Here is a 15,705-nt window from a genome sequence, read left to right as displayed (position 1 = left end):
ATACAAAGCCTGTGGGCTACAGGGCATCAAGGATTGCTCTGTCTACGTTTATTACCCTGAAGCTAATCTGCAGCTGATTCTTAGTACAGAAACAAATGTAAATTTCTGTCTTCTCCCATAAGTTTTGGCATAAGCATCATGTCCTTGAAATTGCTTCATGCAGCCTGAAAGGCAGAGCCAGACAACTAACTAACAGTAGGTTGTGGCAGACTGGTCGTCCTGTGAGAAGTGCACAGAAGCATGGGATGGAGAGGCAGGCCTATGGGCATGTCACTGCACTCCTGCACGCCAGCAGGAGCTGATGTCCTGATTCTTTCTGCCTCTTTAATTGACCCTACCCATCACTTTCCCTCATTTTTTTTATAGGAGCCATGGCGTGTGTCAGGAGGGAAACTTTCAGAACTCTTTTTTTAAACTAATATGATGCTTAGGCAACTGTTAGTCTTTCACTGTCCTGCCTTGGTGACTGCAGGGTCCTCCATGGGGCCTTGAAGGACTTTCAGAGACGGAGCTGGCTTTGCCTGCTACTTGTGGGTTCGAGAATCCTGTTTTCCCAGGCCTGGGCTGCCCAGTTGCAGTTTCTGTCCCTTAGAGTTTTTTGTTTGTTTGTTTGTTTGTTTGTTTGTTTTTTTCTCAGTACTTCTCAGTCTTTCACTTCTACAAGGAACATCAGTGTTTCAATGGCAGAACAAATCCTTGCTGGCACCCCTTCTGTTCTGCAGAAAGGGCTGAACATAACATGGGAGCCAAAGGCAGCAGGAGGGAGTCCTTTCCTCTGTGCATGAGGAGTCATATCCTGTGTAGCTGAGAGACACAACTCCAAGCTCAAGTTGGTGGAGTGGAAAATAGGGTTGTTTTCTGTTCTGAGAGCTTCTCTGAAACCACAGAAATGGTGCACTACCATAAAAGTCCTTCCAGACCAAAAAAATGAGAGAGAACTAGAAAGAGTTGAAGGTGAGAGCTGCTGGCTTGCAGGCAGGGTCTGTCTGGGCAGGAACACCAATCCTGTGGTATGCAATTTTTGAGTGCTTGCTCTTCCAGGCCTTGTCCTGGAGCACAGCTCTGTTCCCCTCTGTTCTTCAGGGAACCAAGAGCTGTGCTGGTGCTCACAAGAGGAGGCTGAGCTGTTCAAGGAGCAGGTAGGGCACAGGCTCAGTCAGAGAAAGACAAAGCTGCACTGTCAAGAGCAGAGATATTGAGCAAAACTATTTGACCAGAAGAGATCACTGAAGGTGTGAACTCTTGGTACCTCTGGGAGGAGAGGTGGTGTTACAGAGGGTTAGCTAGCAGAAGCAGGTGTGCCTAGGCTGTTTGCTGGAGCAGTACCCTAGTGATGGTGGGAAGTGCTCAAGTTGGAGTGATCTCCTCTCACTCTCATCCTTCTCCTAAGCTGAATGCTCCTGTGCATGTGCTCGTACAGCACCCACCACAGTGGGCTCTGGAATCACACTTGGGCTAAGGTGTGGCCCTTAGCCTGCTGCCCTGAGCTCCAAGGGAGGTGTCCAAGCATCTGAACATGAGTGCCTACAGACAGTAGCTGCAGAATATACAGTGAAGGAAAGGGAATATGCTGGGGGACTTGAGACCCTTTCTCAGTGTATGTCCAGTACTACATCTGTATGAGATACAGTACAAACTCCTTTACCATGAGCTCATCATACCCAAATGCCCATTAGCCTGGAACGCAGTGCCTGGTCTGGAAAGGGGGAGCTCAAGTGTGGCAGAAGAAAGGTGAGGATGTGACTCCTTGCTCGTGGCTGCTCTGAGCACTGGGCTGAAGGACAAGGGTCCTTTTTGTGGGTCTCTCGTATGGGTTATCACCAGGACTATAGGTTTCGCTTGGCAGCTGAATTTGTTGGAGCTTGGTGCTATGAAGGTGAGTTTCTTGGGTTAGAAACTGGCTGGATAGCCGGGCCCAAAGAGTCGTGGTGAATGGAGCCAAGTCCAGTTGGAGGCCAGTCACTAGTGGCGTCCCCCAGGGCTCGGTGCTGGGGCCGGTCCTCTTTAATATCTTCATTGATGATCTGGACGAGGGCATCGAGTGCACCCTCAGTAAGTTCGCAGATGACACCAAGTTAGGTGCGTGTGTCGATCTGCTTGAGGGTAGGAAGGCTCTGCAGGAGGATCTGGATAGGCTGCACTGATGGGCTGAGGTCAACTGCATGAAGTTCAACAAGGCCAAGTGCCGGGTCCTGCACCTGGGGCACAATAACCCCAAGCAGAGCTGGGAGATGAGTGGTTGGAGAGCTGCCTGGCAGAGAAGGACCTGGGACTGATGGTTGATAGTCGGCTGAATATGAGCCAGCAGTGTGCTCAGGTGGCCAAGAAGGCCAACGGCAACCTGGCTTGCATAAGAAACAGTATGACCAGCAGGGCTAGGGAAGTGATCGTCCCCCTGTACTCGGCTCTGGTGAGGCCGCACCTCGAGTACTGTGTTCAGTTTTGGGCCCCTCACTACAAGAAGGACATTGAGATGCTTGAGCGGGTCCAGAGAAGGGCGACGAAGCTGGTGAGGGGCCTGGAGAACAAGTCCTACGAGGAGCGGCTGAGGGAGCTGGGCTTGTTCAGCCTGGAGAAGAGGAGGCTCAGGGGCGACCTTATCGCTCTCTATAGGTACCTCAAGGGAGGCTGTAGCGAGGTGGGGGTTGGTTTGTTCTCCCATGTGCCTGGTGACAGGACGAGGGGGAATGGGCTTAAGTTGAGCCAGGGGAGTTTTAGGTTAGATGTTAGGAAGAACTTCTTTACTGAAAGGGTTGTTAGGCATTGGAACAGGCTGCCCAGGGAAGTGGTGGAGTCACCATCCCTGGAAGTCTTCAAAAGACGTTTAGATGTAGAGCTTAGGGATATGGTTTAGTGGGGACTCCTAGCGTTAGGTCAGAGGTTGGACTCGATGATCTTGAGGTCTCTTCCAACCTAGAAATTCTGTGATTCTGTGATTCTTACCTTGGAGCCCTGGATGCCTCATGGATGGATGGATGGACAGGCAGTGGTAGAGTACAAGTCTGGCAGAGACCAAACTGTGAGCTTTACTCTGTGTGTGCCCACATTACACCCAGCCCCAGCTTGCTCATCCTTTAAAATATCAGTGGAAAAATCACATCTATTCAGAGCATCTGGCATCCGTAATGCCAGAGCTGATACCACCCCTGGCGGGGGCTGATGACAAAATATCTGAGGAATGAGAGGAGGCTTTCTTTGTCTGCCCAAGCCTAGATGTGTTCCTAGCTGCATGCAGAGCCAGTGGAGGAGCTGAGCTATGGAGTGTTACTTCAGCCACCTAGGTGAAGCTGGCTGTTTTTTTGATGACAAAGTACTGCCAGAACACTGCAGCATACTGCCATGTCTGTTAAGGCATAGCCAGGTTTTGAAGAGCTACAGAGACTGTGGCTTTAAATGTCAGCAAAGCTTGATGTTAGATTGTAGTCTGGGTTATGGGATGTCTTGTATGGAAAGGAACACTGGGAAGTCTCTAGTCTGACCTCTTGCTCAAAGCAGGAGCAGCTGTGGGTTAAGACCAGGTTACTCAGTATTTTAAACAGCTAGGTCTTGAAAAGCTCTAAGGGTGGAGACCATGCAACCTCTCTGGATGCATTAAAAAAAAAAAAAGAAAAAAAAAGAGAAAAAAAAAAGCTTTCCCAATAGAGCACCTTTTTCCCTTATATCCGGTCTTAACTTCTCTTTTCAACCAGAATTTCAACATGTGTTCTTCCACCATGAAGTAAGATGACTAAAATGAATGATCTGGCTCCATATTCTCAATAATCTCGTCTTTGGAAGGCTGCTGTTAGGTCCTCCTGAAGACTTTCTGCAGGCTGAACGAGCCCTGTTCCTTTAGCCTCTCCTCATATCATATGTGATGGCTGGTTACAGTGCCCTGACCATCTTGAACTTAGGTTCTTTTCCCCAAACTGCTCCCTGGCAAGTGAGTTCCCAGAACATGTCTTTTTTTGCATGGATTTTTTTTTTTTCCTTCCTTTCCTTCCTTCCTTTTTTCCAGAGCTTTGCACAAAGTCCTTGGTGAACTTCATACAGTGTTCCTGTCAGCCCATCCCTCCAGCTGGGTCCCTCTAGATGGCAGCCCTGACCTTGAGGGTGTCAGTTGCTCACCTCCCTGTGTTGTCAGCTGCAAACTATAATCAAATATGTTGTCTTTGTGAGGCCATTGATAAAGGTGTGAACAGGAAAGCTCCCAGGACTGACCCATGCAGTAACTGTGACCCATTATCAACTGCCCTCTGAATCTGCTTGTCCAGCCATTTTTTTTGCATCTACCCACCCAAACCATAGCCTCTTAGCTTGGACACAAGAATATTGTAGCGGATACTTTTGAAAGCTGAGGTTGGGCAGCCTCCACTGCTCTCCCCACATCCATAGATATGGTGGTCTTATTGTAAAAGGCCATCGTGATGGTCAGGCATGATTTACAGACATGTAAGCAACTGACCTTTCCAAGTCACCTTCTCTTTTATGTGCCCAGAAATGTGCTCCAAACACATTTCTGCGTCTTTTTCCCCCTTTTCATTTTTTTTTTCTTCTGCACTTAAGAAAGAAACCTGTTGGGAAAGCAAGGCCTTATCTTGACTTGTGTCTTGAGAGGATGCGGGAGCCACACTGGGCATCTGTCACAGGGCAAAATGCTAATAAGTTCTTATTTTTCTATACTGTCACATGTAATGCCAGTGTGAAAATACTATGTGTGCCTGCCATGATAGTAAAAAGATCTCAGTCCAAATTCAGTTTTGATCTTAAGCAGAACTGACTTGGATCAGATGGCCTGTGACAGGTGAATTCATCTGCTCCTTGTCTCTGAAACCACAAGAGCTGCAGCTGGCAAGTTTGCTTGTACCCAAAGCAGGCAAATGCAGCAGAGAGCATGAGGCTCCCTGGCCTGACCTGAGCAGCACCTGGACCTCAGGGTTCTTTTTGAAGACGTTTGTTTTGATCAGTATCTGTTGAACAGCCCTGCTCTCCACTGGTATCGTGCTTGAGCTTGAGCTGTGCCAGCAGTACAGATATGCTTTTGGATCTCATCTGCTACTGCTGCTGCTTCAGCCTGTGCCCTGTGCTTGGGCAGTGAGGACTACCTGTGTCACATGTTCACACAGAAGAGAATCACAGAATCATTAAGGTTAGAAAAGACCTCCAAACCATCTGGTACAACTATTCCCCTGCCACCAGCATTACCCACTAAACCATGTCCTTAAGCACCACATCCTTAAACACCCTCAGGGATGGTGACACCACCACCTCCCCGGGCAACCCATTCCAAGGCCTGAGTGCTCTTTGTGAGAAGAAATGTCTCCTAATTTCCAACCTGAACCTCTCCTGGTGCAACCTGAGGACATTCCCTCTAGTCCTATTGCTAGTTACCTGCAAGAAGAGGCCAACCCCCAGCTCCCCACACCTTCCTTTCGGGCAGTTGTAGAGAGCAATGAGGTCTCCCCTGAGCCTCCTCTGCTCCACACTAAACACTACTTCAAATGATGATTGTGTCTTTGTGTCTTTAACCACTTGTGACCAACCCCAACCAGAGCAGCCTGCTGTTCCCTAGATGGGCTTCCAGGGCAAGTGTTTCCCACAGTGCTGAGTTTACTGTCTGCCTCCATTACAAACTCCCTACTGGTGGAGTAATTCACGTGAGGGAGGAAAAATAGGTATTTTTGCTGTCTGGAAACAAAATAGTCCTTTTAGGCTCCAGATCCACATACTTCAGTCATCTTCCTTGACCATTAGATCCCCTTAAATGCTTCTTGATGGTGCCAGCACTCCTAAGCCACTCCAAAGCACAACCCAGCCAGCTTTACTCACAGGCAAGGAGCAAGGACGGTGAGAACGCACGGAAGGGGGCTGCAGAGCTCAGGACAGCTCTTCTGTGCCTGTCACAGTGGCTCCTTGCTTGGAAGCTGCCTTTGTGTACCAGGTCCCTCTCGCAGGGGGCTGTAATGCTTGGGCAGACAGGGAGAGAGCAAGGAGGTTGCAGCAGATGCAGCAGCCTTAAGTACAGTCTGGAGCAGAGTGTGCAGAGGGCTAAAAATGCTAGTGTGGGGCCAAGGGATGGGATGGACACCAGTGGGATGGATGGAAGATGGAGATGTGCAGCTGAGCTGGCACCTGGCCATGGGGCTGTCATTTTGCCACTATCTCCCCCACTGTGGCTGTTACATGTCCTCTGCCCCTCCAGGCTCTTCCCATCCCAAATGCTTTCCCTGACCGCCCCCCCCCTTCTGTAGAGCATTGTTGTCCTACTCATACAGGGGTTCAGCTGATGCTGCGCCAGCCTGCAGCAGTTCTTCGACCACCACATTTGTACTGGAGCAGGAGGAGTACAAGAAAGAAGTTCATTTACTTTGTGATGGAGCTGGCTGCTTGCATTGAGATTATAGAAATGGTGAGTTTCTTACGTATAAATCTAATCTGCAAAGGGCTTTTGGGAGTGCTTGCATGGTAAGTATTCAATACAATGTTTGTGAATCTTTTGGGTCTCCTTACTTCCTCCCTTCCTTTAAACATGCCCCTTGTGAATTCTTATTTACTTATGAGAAACATGCTCTGCCTTCTTAAAGAGATACTACTTTTATTTCTGTGTTCTGTCTTTCTTTCTTCCACATGATTCTGAACTGTCATTTCATTGTCTTATTTACCCCCACTGTCTTTTACCTTTGCATATTTGCTCCTTCTCAGGTTTTCCGATAAGTTTAACTCAAATGTTAAAAAGCCTCGTGTCTGCTTGGTTTAACTACCTTCTGGATAAAGAGAAGTCACTCTTATATTCCAAGAATTTACTAAAGAGTTTTGGCATTTTTTTTTCCCCAGCAAATATCTGGCTTGTTCAAAACACTGTTTATTGTAAATCTGGTGCTTTTGATTATCTTGCCAGTTACTCACAATAATCTTGCTTACTTGCTCATCCCAAGCTAATTATCTATAAAATGAACTCCAGTGCTTTAATTTTAGAATTCATTTCACTCTATATTCTTATTACTTGAATCATCTTGTTTTTAAATTTTTATTTTTTCATTTTTTAATTTGGCCCATGGGCATCCTTTCCATCCTGGAAGAGGAGTACATGTTTCCCAAGGCAACTGACACCTCTTTCAAGAACAAGCTCTATGACCAGCATCTGGGCAAGTCCAGCAATTTCCAGAAGCCCAAGCCTGCCAAAGGCAAGGTTGAGGACCACTTCTCCCTGGTACACTATGCTGGCACAGTGGAATATAACATCACTGGCTGGCTTGAGAAGAACAAGGACCCCCTGACTGAAACTGTCACTGGGTTATACCAGAAGTCTTCACTGAAAACATTGGCTTTACTGTCTGCCAACTATGCTGAACAGATGACTTCTGTCATAGACAAATGTTGAGTGATTTTGTGGCTCTTTTAAATATACATAACTAATACAGTTAAGTAAATAAAAATACCAGATCTACCCTTTCATTCATCTGTTCATTAGATCAAAAATGACCACTACTGGTGTTCCAGAGTATTGTTCATTTTTTTCCATCTTCATCTTATTTGCTAGCTCTTATGATTAGCTCCTGACCACCAAGGTTAATTTTAAGACAGGAGCAACATTTATCAATTGTATTCACTGTTAGAATCTATTTTCTTTACTGATGTTTATACAGGATTGTAGAATAGAATATTCACTAGAAAAGTAAGGATAAACTTCTGAATCTTCATTTTTCATTGGAATCAAATCATACTGAGGACATTTACAGTATGTTTTGAAGAGAAGATGCAAGATCTAATACAGAGACTGCAAACAATTTCTTTTTTTTTTTTCTCTTTTATTTTTTTTTTGTCAGGAAATCCTAAATAAGCAGATGTAGAACTTGCAAACAACTTATCCTGTTTTTGTGCATTGTATAATTCCTGATGAAACAAAGACTCCAGGTAATTCATAAAGTATAAATTAGAAAGACTAAGCTCCACACTGGAAAAATCAGTATACTCCCATGTTATTCTGTCACAGGCCTGATGTATCACCAGCTTGTTCTACACCAGCTGAGATGTAATGGTGTCCTGGAAGGCATTCAAACCTGCAGGAAAGGATTTCCTAATTAGAAAATATATTGGGATTTTAAAGAGAGATCTGTAATAACATCCTTTGTTTGCTTCAAGCCCCATTCATTTGAGTGAACAGTCTTCCTAAAAAGTCAATGATATGATATAACTCTTTAGGAAAACACTTTCAATATTTAACAATTATGGAAAGCATGAAGATATATCTAATAGCAGGGCCCATGCAAGCAGTGCCCACCCAAATGCCTTGTTGAAAACTGTATGCCAAGAGCTATTTTTACTTAATTTATATTCATGTGAATGTTTGGGCATTCTTTGCTTAAAATCTCAAATTTGACACAAGCACAGTTCAAAAAAAATATGGAGGATGGTCTATATCAAATCCTATATTTAAACATTACCTAATAGAAGTTTGAAGAATGTTGTTTAAATAATTTTAATGATAATAGTTTTACTGAAAGGAAATAATTGATACCACTTTTTTGATGAAATTACAAGCTTGATTGGCAAATGAATCTACATTAAAAAAACAGACCATCAGGACATCTAACTTAGTTCTTAGTTTTTACAAGGCTAACATTTCTACAGCACTTTAACCACATTGATTTATAGATTAAAAACAAAACAAAAACAACAAACAAAACCACTCAAAACACAATTTTAACTCAGGATCTGCTATGCAAGTAAGACATTTATAAAGGGTTGGTAAATTTAGGGCAACACAGCTGGGTGTCATCTTTTTGTTGTATATGAGCAAAAGCAAATGTAGCATCAGATCTCTAAGGACAAAAAAAGTACACCAAACTTCTAGCACCAGATGGGCTATCTTGGAAAGCAGGGACACTGGAAATGGCAGAGGTGGCATCTTGGAAACTAACTGAAGAAGATTTCTCAAGGCAGTGATGTGGCTAGGCAGATTTGTGCACGTGTAAACAGCAGCTTGCTGAAAAGAAAATAATGTAAAATGATCTCCCAACATAGGTTTAGAGAGTCCATTCCCAGATACTATGTCCAATTCTCATTTACATACTTCAGGAGGAATGTGCAAAGCTGGCTGTGGTTTAGAAAACAGCTACAGGATAAATGTGTACTCAAGTGCAGTGAGAGATTTAAATCAAACTATTTAACTCATTAAATTGTATGTTAATGGAATTTGTTAACAAACCTACAGAGAGGAATGTTTCTGAATAAGCAGAAAACTGTCATCCTGTTTTCGAAGAGACAGACTCAAAGCAGAAGCCCAAGCGTGGGTCATGAAAAAAGATTCTGTCAAGCTAGAAGTGAGGTATACCTTTCTTACAGTGAAGGTGAATAGTTTATTGGGGACAATTGCAAAGTCTGAAGTCTTCAAATAAGACTGAGATGCAATGAGAAAACATTCATTGTATTAAAAAATATGTCCAGCAATGACTGTTCTCTGTTCTTTGATTGCACGTGTTCTTCAAGGCAGGTCTGATAGGTGTCCTTTCCAGGACACATCTTTCCAGGGGATGTGAGATGATTGCCTAGGACAACTGATAACGTGCACAGGCTTTACACAGGCCATACCTCAGGAGACTTGAATTAAAAAGAATATTATACCAAAGATGTGTGTCTGCTGCAAGGTTTGGCTTTTCAATGTGTTTTCTTTCACAGTACTTGTAGATTGCTTGGCTTTTGGGGAGTCTGTCTTTTGCATCCAGTGCAACATCCATACATTCTCAAATGTTAAGCACTGGCTGTGGATGAAGCTATACTTCAAGATAAAACTCCTCTTAAAAAGTGTGGAAACTGAGAAGGAAATGGCCATGATGAAAGAAGAGTTCAATAAAACTGAAGAAGAATAGGCTAAATCGGAAACCAAGAAGAAAGAACGGAAAGAAAAAATGGTGACTGGAGTAGAAGAAAAAGGACCTGCAGCTGCATGTGCAGACTGTATGCAATTTAAAGCCATTTTTGACTCCACAAATTATATCAGTTTTGTTTGAGTGTTTAGGAAAAAGCTGAATGGAAATTCTCTTTCATATTTCAATTGCATAACAAGCAAATTATTCCTGCAAGTGTCAGTTCCAATGTGTGACAGTGATACGTATTTCTGTTTTCTCTAAAATGGAAAATGAAACTATGGCTGATGCTGAAGAAAGATGTGACCAGCTGACCAAAACAAATTTCCAGATGGAGGCAAGAATAACAGAGGTAATGGAAAAAATAGAGGATGAAGAGAGATAAATGATTATCTCACAGGCAGAAAGACAAAACTGGAGAACAAATGTTCTGAACTGAAGAAATTTATTGGTGATCTTGAGTTAACGTTGACCAAGGCTGAAAAGCAAAAGCTTGCCACAGAAAACAAGGTACTTTTTATTTCTGCTATTTGCATGTCTAATAATAGTTGCTCTTTCTATATTTAGGATGGAAAGGAGCAGTCTGCTTGAAGAATAACATGTTGTGCAAGGGAATATGTAAGCCTGGTGTTAAATTTGTCCACTTCAATTGTGCAGCAAAACTAACCTATAAGCATACAAAAATGCACTAAAATGAAAGTTCAGAATTGCTTTGTGACTTCAAAACAATTGATATATAAGCAAAGAGACTTTATAGTTTGACCACAGAATGCAATTAGTTGTCTCTTCAGAAGTCTCAAAACATGTTTATTGCTTTTGTGTCATCACTAGCCTGCATAAAAGCCAAAATTTTTAGTGACCTCTAAATATTTTGCCTTACAATAGGTTAAAATCTCACTGTAGAAATGACAGGTTTGGATGAAACTACTGTGAAATGACTAAAGAAGAAGACCCTGAAAGAAGCCCACCAGCAGGCACTGGATGACCTGTAAATTGAGGGGTAAAAAGTTCATATCGTCACTAAAGCCAGGATCAAGCTGGAGTGACAAATGTACCACATGAGAACGTTCAACACAAGGAGAAGGGGCAGATTCTTAAGTTGTTCCCTCAGCCATCTTTGTATTGTTTATGTTACAGGTTGAAGGGACTCTAGATAAGAAAAGAAGTTTGTATGGATCTTGAATGAGGAAATAGAATGCTTGAATGAGATTTAAACTAGCCCAGTAAATATTAGTAGATTTGGAGAATTATAACATTTAGTTCAAAAGATAAGGAAGTATGAGAAAAAAAGAATGCTAAATTTACTATTTGCTTTTAACTGGACATAATTTCTTTTTATTAAAAGAACATTTCCTTTACAGGAAAAACTTTGAATTTAGCCATATGCAAAACAAACAAACAAAACCAAAAACAAACAAAAAAAAAACAAAAACAAACAAACAAAAAAACAAAACAAAACAAGGAACAGCAGAATTCAGGTATTCAGTTGCAGAAGATCAGAGAATTACAGGCAAGAGACTTCATATAACTACTTCACCATTACTGTTTGTTTATTTGAATAGTAGTAACATGAATAATGTTTGGCCCCTGACTGAGTCACTGTAATTACCTTGATGTGTTGTAAGAATTTTCTCCATGCAAGAGAAAGTTGTTATCTATGGTTAGTATGGGCAGATCCATAGATCTCTTCCCATTGGTAATACTTTGCACGCAATAACAAAACTTTAAATTCAAAATGATTTTGGTTTGCTTATAGTTTCTAAAGCAACGGGCTAGGTATTATACTATGACAGTATTTTTATGAAGCATAATAATTTTTAAGCATTAAGCATTAATAAATTAAGCATTATTAGTTACCTTATTTACCCGGCATCGAGCCCACTTGAGGGAGCCTCCAGGACCCAGCAGCCCTCGCGAGGGAAGCTGACGAGGCGTAGGCGGAGCCAGCAGCGCCCCCGCCCCGGCCGTTCAAAAGCTGCCTCTAGGGAGCACGAGAGAAAACGGATCCTAGCCCAGGAGCTGGCTGGGTTCGTTGAGAGGGCTTTAAACTAGGTAAGAGATGGGACGGAGCTAAAACAAGGCTTGTTGGAGCTGTGCCAGGGGGAACAATGGCAAGGCCAGAGAAGAAGGCAATGGCCCAATTGAAGTGCATCTACATTAATGCACGCAGCATGGGTAACAAACAGGAGGAGCTGGAAGCCATCGTGCAGCAGGCAGGCTACGACTTGGTTGCCATCACGGAAATGTGGTGGGACCACTCTCATGACTGGAGTGCTGCAACGTCTGGCTATAGGCTATTCAGAAGAGACAGGCAGCACGAAAGGGGTGGTGTTGTGGATCTTTATATTAGAGAGTGTTTTTACACAAGAGTTATATAAAAAAGGATGGCCAGCAGGGCTAGGGAGGTAATCGTCCCCCTGCACTCAGCTCTGGTGAGGCTGCACCTCGAGTACTGTGTTCAGTTTTAGGTTGGATATGAGGAAGAACTTCTTTACTGAGAGGGTTGTTAGGCATTGGAACGGGCTGCCCAGGGAAGTGGTGGAGTCACCATCCCTGGAGGTCTTTAAAAAGACTTTTAGATGTAGTGCTTAGTGATATGGTTTAGTGGAGGACTTGTTGGAGTAGGTCATTTTGGAGGTCTCTTCCAACCTAGGTGATTCTGTGATCCTTGTTGATCTGTGATTTCTGAAACATCTTCATAGACAGCTAGGCCAAAGAACAGGGCATTGAGTGGGTTTATCATAACCCCTATCATGCACTAGGTTCTGGCAAAACTCAAACTATAAAATGGACTGTTAAAGACAACTCTAAGAGCAATGGGTGCTCAGACATTCAAACATTGGCATATACGTTCAGCAAAGGCCAGGTAGTTATTCAACTCTAGGGAAGATGCCAATTGAGCTGGTCCTGCCTAATCAAAATTGTTATGTACTGTAGAAGGGGATAAAGTCCCTGTAATGCAAGTAAAAAAACATGCTGGGAAAGACAGTATGGGTTATTTCTGCCTCGGGCAAAAGTAAACCCATCTGTGTACCTCAATGGGATTTGATATTGGTAAGAATAGCCGATGATTATAATTGTGTGATGTTAATTGTTATATTAAAATGTATGTCATCATTACTATGGTTATATGCCATGTCAATGGTATTACAATAAGAATTAAACAGATTAATAATGAATGAATTTTAATGGAACTGAGCAAAGTGCAGTAGTGATAGAGCTGGAGAAGTGCAGTGGTGATGGACCAGAAATAGCTTCAGTGTGCAACTATCCAGCACCACTCACCATCTCTCCAGCCCTGAAGGACTGTTATGACAGCTGGAGCCCAAAGTCACGGACTGAACAAACTCAACAGACACTTTAGAAGGATGGCCCATGGACTAAAGGAATGATATCTCTGTATATATCAAAAGACACGAAAGGCAGGTATTAATTAGGATGCATTGAAAACTGTGGAACCTGAACATCATGTAGATGGTATGTAATAAGGGGTAGATATTGTTCTAGTTTCAAGTAGGGTAGAGTTAATTCTCTTCCTAGTAGCTGTCATGGTGCTGTGTTTCAGATTTAGGAGGAGAATAATGCTGTTAATGCACTGATGTTTTAGTTGTTGCTGAGCAGTGCTTACACTAAGCCAAGAACTTTTCAGCTTCACATACTGCCCTTGAAGTGAGGAGGTTGAGGGTGCACAGGAAGCTGGGAGGGAACTCAACTAGGACAGCTGATGCCTATAGGGTTGTTCTATATGCCTAAGGGATGTTCTATAACATATGGCAGCATGCTGAACAATACAACTGGGGGAGGTTGGCTGGGGGGAATAATTCCTGGGGTCTGGTTTGCCATCAGTTAGCAGGTGGTGAGAAATTATGGTAATTAATTTAATTATTTTCCCTCCCTTTTCTGACTTACTAAACTGTTGTTATCTCAACCCGTAAGTTTTACCTTTCTTGTTTTCCTGATTCTCTCCTCCATCCCACTGGGGGTGGGGGAAGTGAGCAAAGGGATGTGTCACGCTTAGCTGCCTGTTGGCTTAAACCACAACACACATATACAGAACAAAATAGCTGAACAGACATTTCTCATTGGGAAACCACAAGCAGAATTATGGTGGCTGGTCCCACTGGGTAGAAAAGCTTCAAACTACTATTCAAATCTGGAGGATTTTGCTGCTAACATTACAGTTCCTTTGATAACTATTTCCAGTGTAACAAGCATATGAGACCATTAAAGTTCAAGTCCTCATCTGCTCAGAGCTGAAACACTGAGTAGCTCAGAAATGGGCTAACTTTATGAAGTGCTACACATAGAGTAGAAATACTAAACTTGTAATGCAACTGTATGTAGGCTGTAGGTTAACAGGCTGGACCAGTCTTGTTCTCCCATGCAGTGACATAGCAGTGAAACTAAGCATTAATATTGTAATTTTGTTTACATTGTATGTTTGACATATCATATCTGTTTGTACATTGATATATTTTCACCTTCATTTGACAAGGTAAGGAAATTCAAGCAAGAGTCATGGAAGAGGCCTGCCAAATATCTAAACTTAGAGGTCAAAATTGCTCAAACATGGTGATGACAGCGGTAAGACTTGAACCCGGATTTCTTCTTATGTTTAACTTACAAAGAAAATTACTCTCTTCTAAACACCAACATTTGGAACATCTTAAGTGGCATATATCTATTTTATTGATAGTGGTACAGAAGCAGAGTTGACAGAAAATGCTTGTGTCCATCAGCAAATGGAAGATTACTTCCTACCAGTATAAATCTAGCTCCTGCAAACCCACAACTGGAACGATACTTTGTGTAAGTTCCTTTTATCTGAGGGGATGCTCATAGAATTATAGAATCATAGAATCATTCAGGTTGGAAAAGACCTCTGAAATCATCTAGTCCAACATTTAACCTAGTACAGGTCCACCACTAAACCATGCTAATAAGTTTTACATCTACACATTTCTTGAAGACCTCCAGGGATGGCAGCCTGTTCCAATGCCATACAACCCTTTCAGTGAATAAATTTCTTCTAATATACAACCTAAACCTCCCCTGGTGCAATTTAAGGCCATTTCCTCTCATCTTATCACTTGGTGCTTGGGAGAAAATCCCAATCCTTACCTCGCTACAATCTCCTTTAAGGTAAATAAAAAATACAATATGGCCCACCATGAGCCTCCTTTTCTCCAGCCTAAACAACCCCAGTTCCCTCAGCCACTCCTCATAAACCTTGCTCTGTAGACCCTTCACCAGCTTCATTGCCCTTCTCTGGACAGGCTCCAGCACCTCAATGTCCTACAATGTCCTTGTAGTGAGGGGCCCAAAACTGAACACAGTACTCAAGGTGCGGCCTCACCAGAGCCGAGTGCAGAGGGACAACCACTTCCCTAGCCCTGCTGGCCATACTTTCTTATACAAGCCAGGATGCTGTTGGCCTTCTTAGCCACCTTAGCATACTGCTGGCTCATATTCATAGTTCTCCTTTTTGTGTTTATATATTTATACAAATATTTTCTGTTATCTTTAACAGCAGTTGCCATGTTGAGCTCCAGATGAGCTTTGGCCTTTCTAATTTTGTCCCTGCACAGCCTTGCAACATCCTTATAGACCTCCTTAGTGGCCCACCATCTTTTCCAAAGGTCATAAACCCTCTTTTTTTTCATAAGCTCTAGCCACAATTCTCTGTTCAGCCAGGCCAGTCTTCTTCTGCCCTGGCTTGGCTTTGGGAACATGGGGACACACCACTCCTGCGCCATTAAGATTTCCTTCCTGAGGAGTGCCAAGCCTTCCTGGACTCCTCTGCCCTTCAGAACTGCCTCCCAAGGGACTCTGCCAGCCAGTGTCCTGAACAGCTGAAATG

The 15,705-nt window shown here is 43.1% G+C and overlaps 1 long non-coding RNA gene across 1 annotated transcript; it reads right to left on the bottom strand.

The window, feature by feature from the left end:
- Positions 1-3,911: 3,911 nt before the first annotated feature.
- LOC311421050 lies at positions 3,912-11,820 on the bottom strand. Its single transcript, XR_014684677.1, has 2 exons — positions 11,703-11,820; positions 3,912-8,039 (listed from the first exon to the last, which is right to left on the bottom strand). It is a non-coding gene; the product is annotated as an uncharacterized lncRNA (long non-coding RNA).
- Positions 11,821-15,705: the final 3,885 nt, after the last annotated feature.

This window comes from Aythya ferina (genome assembly GCF_964211825.1).
Source record: "Aythya ferina genome assembly, chromosome: 18".
In the NCBI taxonomy this organism is placed as follows: domain Eukaryota; kingdom Metazoa; phylum Chordata; class Aves; order Anseriformes; family Anatidae; genus Aythya; species Aythya ferina.
Note: the sequence above shows the minus strand (reverse complement) of the source record. Positions and strands in the feature narration are given on the sequence as shown.